The sequence below is a fragment of the Mizuhopecten yessoensis genome, unplaced genomic scaffold (genome assembly GCF_002113885.1).
Source record: "Mizuhopecten yessoensis strain PY_sf001 unplaced genomic scaffold, ASM211388v2 scaffold3431, whole genome shotgun sequence".
In the NCBI taxonomy this organism is placed as follows: domain Eukaryota; kingdom Metazoa; phylum Mollusca; class Bivalvia; order Pectinida; family Pectinidae; genus Mizuhopecten; species Mizuhopecten yessoensis.
The window spans coordinates 53,131-66,333 of record NW_018405041.1 but is presented as its reverse complement, the minus strand read 5'-3'; the positions used below and the strand labels follow the sequence as shown (position 1 = coordinate 66,333).

The 13,203-nt window shown below is 33.4% G+C and overlaps 1 protein-coding gene and 1 long non-coding RNA gene across 4 annotated transcripts in view; one reads left to right on the top strand and one right to left on the bottom strand.

Annotated features, from left to right (window-relative positions):
- The window catches only part of LOC110447481, a 6,153-nt gene extending 5,656 nt beyond the window's left edge, over positions 1–497 (top strand). Inside the window, exons 2-3 of the long non-coding RNA XR_002462599.1 lie at positions 46–110; positions 434–497. This is a non-coding gene — a long non-coding RNA (uncharacterized LOC110447481). The remainder of the gene's footprint in view (positions 1–45; positions 111–433) is intronic.
- Positions 1–880, bottom strand: part of LOC110447478 — a 38,656-nt gene extending 37,776 nt beyond the window's left edge. For 2 of the 3 annotated variants that reach the window (XM_021493210.1, XM_021493212.1), the window contains exon 1: positions 716–880. The gene's annotated coding sequence lies outside the window, so the exon portion shown is untranslated. The remainder of the gene's footprint in view (positions 1–715) is intronic. The other variant, XM_021493213.1, reaches the window with a different exon arrangement.
- Between the last annotated feature and the right edge of the window lie 12,323 nt (positions 881–13,203).

Below are 13,203 nucleotides of genomic sequence, written 5' to 3'. Positions count from 1 at the left end.
ATTGTTCTTGCAAGTAGTGTAAAGAGTCATTGGTTATTTGTTCAGATTCGCCTGCAGTTATATATACTGGATTATCAGGATTATGTGGGAACCCTTGTCGCATTGATAGAGTAAGTTCATTACAGTTATATATAATATAAACAATGTATATTACAAATGATATATGTTATTGGTCTAAGTAATGTGTAATATATTAGCCAGTTAAATAGGTTATAAAGTCTATTTTGTCCATGAGCATTGTTATATAAAGTCAATGAAATCAGTAAATATATTGTGAAATAAATCATAAGAATGAAATATGATTAATAATAAATGATAAATGTAATTATACAGATAATGATATAAACCTTGTAATAGGTACAGTGTAATGTTTTAGTAACAAGGTGGTGTCTACTGCATGTTGTCTTATACGTTTATTATTGTGTTCTTGTAGGGTGTAAGATTCTTCCAGCTAGTCTGATGTCCACAAATGGAATAATTAAAAGAATGGAAACCAAGAACGTGTTTGTTGTAACGCCTCTGCCCAAATCCCATCCCTGTTTCATACTCAGTGTTATTGTCAAACGCTAACGTATTATATACTATATATATATGTACACAATACATTCCAATAATTTCGTTATACAGTGTCGACGCAAATCGAAAGTAGAATAGCCGAAACGGGGAAATAATACAATCATCAATTCAACTCTAAACAACGACTCATATACTTAACCATTTAGTGAAGTCTCGTAATGTAAAACTCTGCCAAAAGTAATAGCGTTCTGCGCAAGTGTCACCGATGGAGTGGTGGCCATGGGAAATCCAGAACTTCAAAATGAGATAGCGACCTTTCTATTTGTAGACAGCTACGTATTCACTTCCGGATTACAGTTCTCTGAACTTTAAACTCAAATGAAAGTGAAAGTGCCCACTTAATAATTCAAATGATTCACATCTCTTGTGTTTGAACTGAAAATTCCAAGTCGTTCATACAGTGCACACTAATTGCTGGGTATTTTTTGTATTACTGTTATTATTCATTATTGACAGAACTGCAGGCTCCTGTAGTGAGCCTGTACATGACATATCCATCTCGATCTCATCTGATTTTTAGCTGTCGGCATAATATGACGTTTCTTTACGAGAAGCCCCACTCGATATATATTTGCATAGGCGGTGCAAATAGTACACACGCATACCATTGAAACTGCATATAGTGAACATTCGAGTTGCCTCCCGTTGAACCGGTTAGACGATTTACAGGAACGGGCAGGAACGGGCAGAAACGGGCAAAAATGGGCAGAAACGGACAGAAACGGGCAGGAACGGGCTGCAATCTATTAATTATTATATACATTAATGAATATATATATTAGATACATTTAAGTATCATTATCGGGTATAAGGTATATTTGATAAAAGGATTGCAATTACATGATCGGGGCAGAATCGGACTAAATTATATATATATTTATGACGATATTACTTATGATACCTACATTTATAGTATCATATATTTTTTATCGGGTATAAGATATATTTGATAAAAGAATTGCAAGGAATTAAGAGTATTGTATTGATATGGATCGGGCAGGAACGGGCGACGATTTACAGGAACGGACAGAAACGGGCGACGATTTACAGGAACGGACAGAAACGGGGGAGGATCGGACTTATTTATATATATTTATTGTATATATTTAATTATCTTTTTCGGGTATAAGGTATATTTGATAAAAGAATTTCCAATTACATGATCGGAGCATAATCGGACTGAAATATATATATATATTTATGTCGTCATTACTTCCGATACCTATATTGATATCATTATATAATTTTTATCGGGTATAAGATATATTTGATAAAAAGATTGCAACGAAATAAGAGTATTGTATTGATATGGATCGGGCAGGAACGGGCGACGATTTACAGGAACGGACAGAAACGGGCGACGATTTACAGGAACGGACAGAAACGGGGGAGGATCGGACTTATTTATATATATTTATTGTATATATTTAATTATCTTTTTCGGGTATAAGGTATATTTGATAAAAGAATTGCAATTACATGATCGGAGCATAATCGGACTGAAATATATATATATATATATGTCGTCATTACTTACGATACCTATATTGATATTATTATATAATTTTTATCGGGTATAAGATATATTTGATAAAAAGATTGCATCGAAATAAGAGTATTGTATTGATATGGATCGGGCAGGAACGGGCGACGATTTACAGGAACGGACAGAAACGGGCGACGATTTACAGGAACGGACAGAAACGGGGGAGGATCGGACTTATTTATATATATTTGTTGTATATATTTAATTATCCTTTTCGGGTATAAGGTATATTTGATAAAAGAATTGCAATTACATGATCGGAGCATAATCGGACTGAAATATATATATATATATATGTCGTCATTACTTATGATACCTATATTGATATTATTATATATTTTGTAAAGGGTATAAGATATATTTGAAAAAAATAATTGCAACGAAATAAGAGTATTGCTTATTGATATGGATCGGGGCAGGATCGGACTCTGTGTTTCCTTCATTCCTTCATTCTCTCTTTCTTTTAACTTTGTGGTTAATCTGTACAGACATAACGGGGAGACGAGATATTTATCTATTTCTGTATCAATTCATTGCATTGATCAACACTAAAATAAACACACCTTGAAACATATTATCGACACTATAAAATGAGACATTCACTATTAAATTATTAGAGTTGAGTTGCATGCAATCATACACCGGTAGAGTATCTCATAATCTATCTGAAATGAAATCTAAAATCATAAAATTAAACATCTCTTTCCTAAAACGTATTCGTTTTTTCATATAAACATATACATGCGACTCAAGCAGTTAGAAATATAATAATCAGTCTCACTATATTAATTCTATTCATGTCACAAAATGGTGTTATTAAGATCACATGTATAAATTTAACAGGAAATATTTAGAAAATTTGAAATTACTTTTCAAAAATGTTAGTTATTCAATTTTGTTAAACATAACAGTATCAATTATATAACAATGCTGGAGAAGAACCTTCAGTTAAATTAGATACTCAAATACTATGAAATTCAAAAAGTATATGGATTGTATATGATTCGAAGTCCTTTCAATTACTTGATTAACTCACAGATAGTCTGTTTTGGACAAGCTAGATATTTTTCCAGATATAGTTCTCTGACCAATCTTATGAAGGATAGACGAGTAGGTTGTCATTAATCAATTCAAAAATTAAATAGATAAATAAAAGGAATTACATTACATCAATTCAGAGACGTATATATTACATATTACGTAATATATACGTATTTGATCATCCGAAAGCTAAATACTAAATGACATGAAAACTTGTTGTCTAATTCCGTGTTCAAACTTGATTCGACTCCCAGAGATACTGTATACATACACTTTTAATAACCATGAGTTTGTGACACTAATTAGGAAATAACAGAAATCTGTTATCTGGAGTACGGCTCCATTCTGGACTCGGGCAAATATCCCGGGTCTGTGCCCCCGGGCACTTAACAATCCAAGTTCCTGAAGGTACACTAATGAGGTGTATACTGGTACCGAATCTAAATCACAGCTACAGGTATATATATATATATTGGTTATGCAATGACGACGAAAACGGAGATAAATTTTGAATAGAATAGAGGATTTTCCCAAAAATTACTTAGTCAACTAAATTAGAACAGATGTTTAAATAATTTTATTATGCAATGAATGTTATAAACGTATTTACGTACATAGTTATAACAACTATCGATATACATGTTTATAATATGTATAAATATAGATTTGTTCCAATATATACTAAAGATACATGCTTGTGAAAAGTAAATCTACTCATACTAAATACTCGTCGAATTTATTTAATCAAATTTAAGTCTTGAAAAACATCAAGTTATATGAATGCATAACCACGGACTTTATCCAATTCCGTGTACAATATCTAATTTTAATTATAAAACATTATATCAACATGTATGTAAGTCCCAGGTATTGTTTATTTAGGTGGATTACAATGTTATAACAGCTTTTTCTCAGAAGTTAATTTAATAAATTGGTTTAGTGATAAAGATACTAAAAATTGTGCAACTGACTGCGATGAGCAACGTTTTACTTTTACGGGAGAAGGTTTTGAAAAGTTTTAACAATTTGTGACCACTACCTTGTACTATATGGTATAAAATGTACATATATGTCTATTGTCGCTATCACATTGTTGTAGTACAATTGTTGAGGAGAGGGCTTTAATAAGTTGTAATAACTTGTGCCCAATCCTCTTGTTTGAATTTAGAAGCAATACAATATGTTTTAATTAAAATGAAATATGTTGAACGAAAAAAGAATCTCAACGATTCCCAACCACTTGTACAGACCAAATCCCGCCTGATATTGAAAGCGAAGTTGATTGGCACACGAGACGTCTCTGACGAGACAGAGCTTACCAGACACATAGGAAATGTTCAAAGGAAATGTGTTCTATTTTGATGCACGTTCATATAAGACCAGAGAATACAAATTTGAAACGTTTTATTGTGGAAAAACGTCTGCGTTGCTGTCCGGTGATATACCATTGAATAATCTGTTCTTGACGTTTTACAGTTTTGAGTTTAGCTGGTGAATTCATTTTCTCAGCTTCATCAGACAAGATAATCATATATGTGTAATTAACCAATCTAAATTGTTCACTCGGCACGCGACGCCAATATTCAAAAGCCAACAAATTAACCATTTAGCTTATGTTATTACAAAGTGTAATCTTAATGACATAGAAGACGAGTGTTATTTTGTTTTAGTTTGCACAAGATATACAGATTTACGACGGAAGTATTTAAAATGTTACTATAGAAATAACCCTAGTGTATATAAGCTTGTTCAATTAGTTAATACACAGAATATTAAAGAATTATGTTATCTTGGAAAGTATCGCAAATAAGCGCCGATCAGATATATGACAGTTTGTATGTGTGTATTGTTCATTCTCCTGTGACCAATGTGGCTTTTTGTACATATGTAAATATCCTGTTTAATATATGTTTACACTGATAAGTCGCAAGACTTAAAGTTAATAAAGAACTAGAACATATGTGTTCACAGGAGGGCGGGGTCACTGATAAGGTGGGGTACTTACCTGTAACGATGATTGGCTTGTGTCGCAAGGTGATTGATGGCTAAGAAATTTGCTGACAGAGTCATCAATGTACGTTTTTGTTAGAACAAGAAGTCTATTGTCTACTATTACGGAATTAGATAATCGGTTTTGACCACACCGGCCTTTGAAAATTGAAACTTAAAGCGTTTCACCGTTTTTCTTTCTACGATACATATACAATTAATATACAGCATTGTTTTTCTATAACAGATAAGGCCTATGTGGCCAAACAATCCAACATATGGACTTCAATATTTATTTACGTAAAACACGTGGACTACACATCCCTGTATTTACATATAGAATAATATTTAATTTTCAGACTGATGTCACTTTTTTGAGTTGGAAAATTGCGTATTTTCTTTGAAAGATACTTAGAAGTTTCATTTGATTGAACTGTTAACCGTCTGCACATCAATAAGTACAAGAACAAAGGATTAATATAATCTTAATGATTATTTTTTTAAGATCGTAGACGTGATTGGATGGTAATCTACACATTAACACCAATTCATTCACTCAAAATATATTCATGCTATTTATTAAGAGTTGAGTATAAGTTATGAAGTTATTAAAATTTGGTTATCATAATGTCATTTCCAATGTTTCATGTGTTATGACATCCCAATAACAATGTCATATATATAAATGAGAAAATAACCCAGATACATATTTATTATATATGTAATATATAATTCTTTGAACAACCTTTTTTGATAGAATAAACCAGAGACATATATTGGAACCTCGGCCTGGCAATTTATAAATATATATAATTTAGTCCGATCCTGCCCCGTTCCTGTAATTGCAATTCTTTTATCAAATATATCTTATACCCGATAAAAAAAAAACATGATACTAGAAATGTAGGTATCATAAGTAATATTGACATAAATGTATTTATATAATTCAGTCCGATTCTGCCCCGATCATGTAATTGCATGATAAAAGGATAATTAAAAATATACAATAAATATATATAAATAAGTCCGATCCTCCCCCGTTTCTGTCCGTTCCTGTAAATCGTCGCCCGTTTCTGTCCGTTCCTGTAAATCGTCGCCCGTTCCTGCCCGATCCATATCAATACAATACTCTTAATTCTTGCAATTCTTTTATCAAATATATCTTATACCCGATTTAAAAAAATATATGATACTATAAATGTAGGTATCATAAGTAATATCGTCATAAATGTATATATATAATTTAGTCCGATTCTGCCCCGATCATGTAATTGCAATCCTTTTATCAAATAGATTTTATACCCGATAATGATACTTAAATGTATCTAATATATATATTCATTAATGTATATAATTATTAATAGATTGCTGCCCGTTCCTGCCCGTTTCTGTCCGTTTCTGCCCGTTCCTGCCCGTTTCTGCCCATTTCTGCCTGTTTCTGCCCGTTCCTGCCCGTTCCTGTAAATCGTCGAACCCCGTTGAACGACTAGCATATGCATATATATGAGGCTATCACAACAATTAATTCATTGTAACATTTAATTTCATAACAAAAATCCACTATTTGATATCCAGCCCTTCGTCTAGCCTGGCTAAGAGCAACATCTTAAGTTCAACACAACATATCTTGNAATACAATACTCTTAATTCTTTGCAATTCTTTTATCAAATATATCTAATACCGNTCAAGTCAAGTAAATTTTATTTAACGTCGATATGATTACAAAGATAGCACAAGCTCGTTTAGTGAGCTTTTACAATCAACAAGGTTTCATAAATTAAACAAGATATGTTCATTCTGTAAAAGATACAAATAGAGATGAAGCATCCAATAAAACTTTTAATTTTACTCAAATAATAATAATAATAATAATAATAATATAATAATAATAATAATAATAATAATAATAAATAATAATAATAATGCGGTAAAAGTGGCAAGTTATATTTATGTAATTTTGAATTTAATTTATTATTTGATCACATTTGCTTATAATTTGATTTGAGATGAAGGAAAGATATAAAAGAACTTGAGAAAAGATAAAATAGTACAGTGGTACATGGTCAGCTCCAAGGGTTGGGGAGCCCCCTACCAGCATGGTATGCTCGACCTGCACCCTATAGTAACTCAGGGTTTTGTTATTCTTATTTTCTTATAAAAGGTTATATATTCAACATAATCACAGATAAATTTAGAAACATATCACAGGCTGATATAGTATATCATAAACATTTTGAAAACTTAAAATTTTAAGATACATATAAAGCATACTTCAGTACGCGTAATTCAGGAGAATTTCGTCTGCATGTGTCACCAGTGTCAAATATAGACTTCCGGGTCAGGGGTAGATCTAGAGGTAAACGCAGGACTCTTCACACAGCACCCTGCATCATAAATTACATGCACACTATAAACGATTGACACAAGAATGTGGGATTGCTATCTGTGTAGTATATTCACAGTTCTAAGAGGCATATAGCATTTCATTAAAATAAAATACCTATATTTCTTAGGGTCTTAATTCCTTTTTGACCTTAATAAAAACAATGTTGAGTCGTAAGAGGCATACTATTAACTGATACGATTTTTTTTAATCCAATAGTTTCATACAAACAAAAATGGCTAAAATATCTATTAAAAACAAAGTCAAGAAGTAAATGGAGTGTTCATGTAAGTACTAAGAGACATAGAACCAATGTTAATTCTATTTTAAATTGTATTAAATATTTCTCTTGCAGTTGGTATCGCGTAATTGTAAATGGATATTGGGAAAAGTCGTTGATAAGTTGAACTATACGTACGCGTATACTGTGCCTCCCTAACCAGGGTGCGGATATCGGCTGAAGGTAGGAATATCGGCTAAATATGTCTTTATTTTGCGGACTCCGGACCGTTATTGAATATATGTTTATACATTTAAAGAATACTTACATTTGTAGGTTCTATTCCCATAACTAATTGCAACAATAACAACAATATGTATATATGATAAAATAATGTCGGCCCGACTGCGGACTTTAATTCACTGAAGTCCTGATAAGTAAGCATTCTCTTCTGAAATCAATAATCATGATTCAGTCACAAGCTTAACAAAGATGTATCAATTTATCTAAGCTGTCAAAACGATGATTGGTCGCAATCAATACAGTTAAAACTGATTTGTCATATTTTCCCCCAAAAAAGAATTTTGAATAAACCCAATTTTATGCTGGAAAATAGTCCCATTAAGCATGTAAATACCCACAAACATCTTAGTATATTCTTATCTGGAAACTTAAGCTGGCATACACACATATCAGAGATCGTAGCGAAGTCATTATCGTACTACATGCACGATCTTCCATAATCCTTCGACTTGGTCTTGAGACTCCCTACAAATCGATGGTCAGATCTATATTGGAATATGGTAATATCTTGTTTGACAATTGCAGTCATTATGAATCTGAACTTATTGAATACGCATGAGTGGTTTATAAAGTAAATATACTAAGCTTCTAAGTGAAGTATGCTGGGAATCACTTAGTGACAGAAGGAGAAACAATAGACTTCAAATGTTATACAAAATTCAGGATGACCTTTGTCCCCCGTACTCAAAATCTATCTGTCCTATTCTGACTCATCGCACTCAAAACTATAACTTCAAAAACTCGAACACCATTCTTCCTATACTCTCAAGAAAATCCTTCTTTCATTAGTTATTCTTTCCAACAACAATTGGAGATTGGAACAACTAACTTAAGCAAGTCCATGATAGTTCAAAAATCAAGTCATTCTCGCGAGGTCTTACTGATCGCACACTTCTGGTAGGAAACCCTTTATACGTATATGGACAAGAAAAAATGCAAAATCAATCAATGCAGAATAATAATGGGCCTCAGCGCACTGAACAAACAGAGGTTCTCCTTTTACTTTACTCCAAATAAATTCTGTGATCTCTGTTTGTCAAAGATGAAAAACATGTCTTCTTAATTTGTCCAAAATATAACATTATCCGTGAGAGAATGTTTCGAGCAGCATGTAATGAATTTGCTCCAAATGTCAATCCATGCCTTATTGTAGGGTTGCTGCCTGATTTACTTGTTAAGATACGCTTACATATGGTTATGATTCAATCAACGAAGCTTCAAATAAAATTATTTTTGATCTTGTATTCGAATTTATTACAAAGTCCAACAGATTCTAAATGTCTCCGTTTCTATCTATCTTCTTTCTATTCTCTTCTCCTTTCCTTTCTGTTATTATGTGGGAGTCTGGGTGAAGATGTATGAATTATCTGAGTCCTATTTTGTCATTGTACATATTGTATTGTTTTGTTATATGTTGAGGAAAGCATCTAGTAGCCTCTGGACTGTATGCAATCCTCGTTAAAGAAATAAAAACAAAAATTAAATTAACAAATGTATCGCTATTAAACTATCGATGAGGGCTTCATGAGCCTCACATTTCATCAAGGTTCGAATATTGCTGATGAATATAAAACAATTGTCACTCAAAATAGCTATAGTATGGTCCCATGACCTTATCTAAGGGCTAATATCAGTACTGCTATATATATTATTAAGAAAAGGAAATCCTTCTTTTCTGGAGGAGGACCCGAGCTCGGGACTTGTTTGCCTATTAAGACAGTGGGCAACGCCTCCCGCCGAACCCATCCCCACTTCATCCGATAACCAGGCTGATTTGTGCGCCGGAGTTCGTCTGGCCTGCAGGCAACCAAAATCTTGAAAGATGAACGTTAACACACCCAGGTGAACACTGCATCATACAGCTGTTTTTCCTCCTAGGAATCATCGGGGATGCTAGAGGCAATCGAGCTGGGCATCCCAATTGTTCTAAACTAACGCTGAACGGGAGGTGCGTACAATTCCTTAATATGAAGAATTTCAAAATTGTTATAGGAATTGGTTAATTTTAAATTAAATGATTTGTAAAGTGTATATATTCTGAAGCCTTGCCACTTCTCAAAAAAGATTTTGCTACGTGGTTTTCAAGGTTACAAAAAAACCCACCTCGAGGACTAATAGTCCCCTACCCTGAGATTGTGACAGAGAAATCGCCAACCCGAGGGGTAATGTTTTTTGGTTGTCTAACCCGATGCTCTGCCGAGGGATTAGACTACCAAAAAAATCACCCCGAGGGTTGTATATTTCTCTGTTACACCCTTAAGGTAGGGGATGATTATTTTTCTCCCATCCTATTATTTCAGTCACAACTCCACCAACAGTTGTCTGTTTGTAAACAAAAACACAGGTGGGGTATGAATATCGTCATTCACTTTGATGACGTCACAATTACCAGTGACATATTTTAATGACGTCACAATTGAAAACGTACTAATCAGCACGAGGCTATCTCCCCCGAGGAGGTGACAAGCTTATCTTTCCCGGTTAAAATGGGAGACACACCTGTGAAGGGTGGGAGAATAGAAAATCTACCAGAAGAATCTACCCCTTTATATTTGAAAGTTGAACGTAACACATGTGATTGCATGTGATGGTAATGCATACAGCATGCCAAAAAAAGAATAGCACTGCACTGAACATCTCTTTTTTCCTTCTGGGACTGAACGGTGAAACTTAGAGCCAAAGTTCTATGAAAACAAAATAAACAGTACAGTTGTGCAACAGACATTTCATTCGATACATGTCCCATGACTATAAGTTCATAGCTTTATCATTTATAATTTTATTGAAATACATAATTTCAGATTTCCAATATTATCAAAACAAAATTCAATAAATTGGTGTCAATTTCAATGTATTTGGCAGATGGGGAATTGGCAACCGTGTTGTTGTTGTATTTATTTGTTTTAGATAACATCGATATCTTTTCTGCGGTATCATGAGTTGTTTCATAAAAAAACTATAACTAGAACACTGACAGGTCAGTAAGGGTCCCGTCTTATGGCAATATATCCCTCATAATCATCAAGAAGCGATCTGCCCATATAGCTGAGCTTGACGTTTGATAATTGGACTTCAAAAAGAATCGCAAGGAAGCAAAATATACATTTTACATGTACAATGACGTGAGTCTTTTTTCCTTCCACCTCCATATTTGCTGGGCTAACAGAAATGTAAATACTGGTGCAATACTCATTTGTTAGCTTTGATTTGTTTTATTTCACCTTATATACCTCCTCCAACAAGAGCCAGGGTCAAAGTCAGAGATCCACTTTGTCTATGACCTTTGGACCCAAATGACCTTGACCATTAACCCAGTGACCCTGATCTTTTGTCAGTTGACTTATTCTTTAATTCCCACCAACTTTGCTTCTTAATAGCATAACAAAATGTTAATCAGTGTAAAATACAAAACTTGACCTTGACCCTTTGGACCCCGTAAACTAGACCTAAGGTCAGTTGACTCTGTGTTAAGTTCTGAACAACATTTCTTCATACTGTCAAAACAAAATGTTCATCAGAGAAAAGGTACAAAATGTAACCTTCACCTTTGACCCAGTGACCTTGACCTTTGGTCAGTTGACTCCTTATTTTATTCTGATCAATTTTGCTTCATCATGTCATAACAAAATGTTCATCAGTGAACACGTCCTTTAAACAGCTTCACCATCCGTCTCGTTCCTTATATATACTTGTTACTTGCCCCTCACAGAAGACCTCCTGCTGAGGCTTCTTGCTGATCTCAGCCAGCAGGACATTTGGCCAATGTTGTGTTTCTTATTGTACTTTAACCTCATATTTTATCAAAACTATAAATGTTACAACTGATCTAAATACTTGTCCTGAAAGATGACATTCTCTGCTTTATACTGAGGTCTTACACTTATAACACAAACATTGAACTTAAATGCATTAGCAAATTATTTAGTATTTGAACACTTCAAATGACAGTAAAACATATATACAGAATCAAAACTACTTGCTTGATTTGAATAATCAAAACAGTCCCATAAACTACACATAATGCTTAGTGTAATTATTTCTCTATTCTTGTATAAAAGAATGAAGTTACATAGAAATAGAATGTTAAATTTGTTATATAATAACAAATCAAATCTACACTATATTGGCTGAGGTTCAGCTTATCATTTTAATGGTCCCAGTGGGGGTATCCCACTACTGACCGTTTGTCCTTCAGCCAGAGGGAGCTGATCACACATCTTGACCCTCTATACAGCTCAGCTAGTACTGATTAGCCTACACTTGTGCAGCTAAAACTAATTATTACTTCTCAGATAAATTGAGATAATATGTCACACTATTTCTTTGTCAGTCATACATCTGTATAGAACATTCATAATTTAACATTTCATATACACCAGTTCTGTACAAAATATTCATCTCTATACATGATGAACATTTAAAGAAATGTATACCAGTATATATATATACATGTATATGAATAGCTCTCACACTATCATTCAATATATTCTATACAAGCAAATACCTTAGTATGATCCAAGATGTCATTTCAAAACAATGGAATAAAAACGAATTATATTAGTCATGTGTTGTGGTTTTATTGAAAGAAATAAATAGAGACAGACGCATAATTACTGGCAAACAAAGACAGACAAAACAAAAGTAGACATGTGCACAGAGGCTAAGACAGACAAGACACAAGCAAGAACTGCCAGATAGACAGACAGACACAGACAGACACACACACACAGACATATACGCACAAAGACAATCGACACAGAGACAAGGGCCGACAGATTAGAGAGAGACGGGCCTTCCAAAAATCAAAAAGTTGAAATTAAATCATCGACAATTGTTTTATTGAAAACATTTGCTCAAAGATAGTAATATCTACTTAAAACAAGTACATGTATGAACGGTTCCTATAAACTGGCAGAGTTCAAGAGTCCATTAATAGATATGAATAGGTATAGATATAGAAATCTTTTCAATTTAAGTCTAAAGAAGTAAAAAAAAATCCATTTCCCCACTCTCTGTTAAAACTTTCAAGAGAAGCATCACCTTTAGCGGTTGCTATGTATTTTTTGATTTAGTGATGGTCTTTCAATAAATTGATTAGAGAATTTATGTTTAGTGTGGTTTCAAGACATCTGGTTTTGTAAATG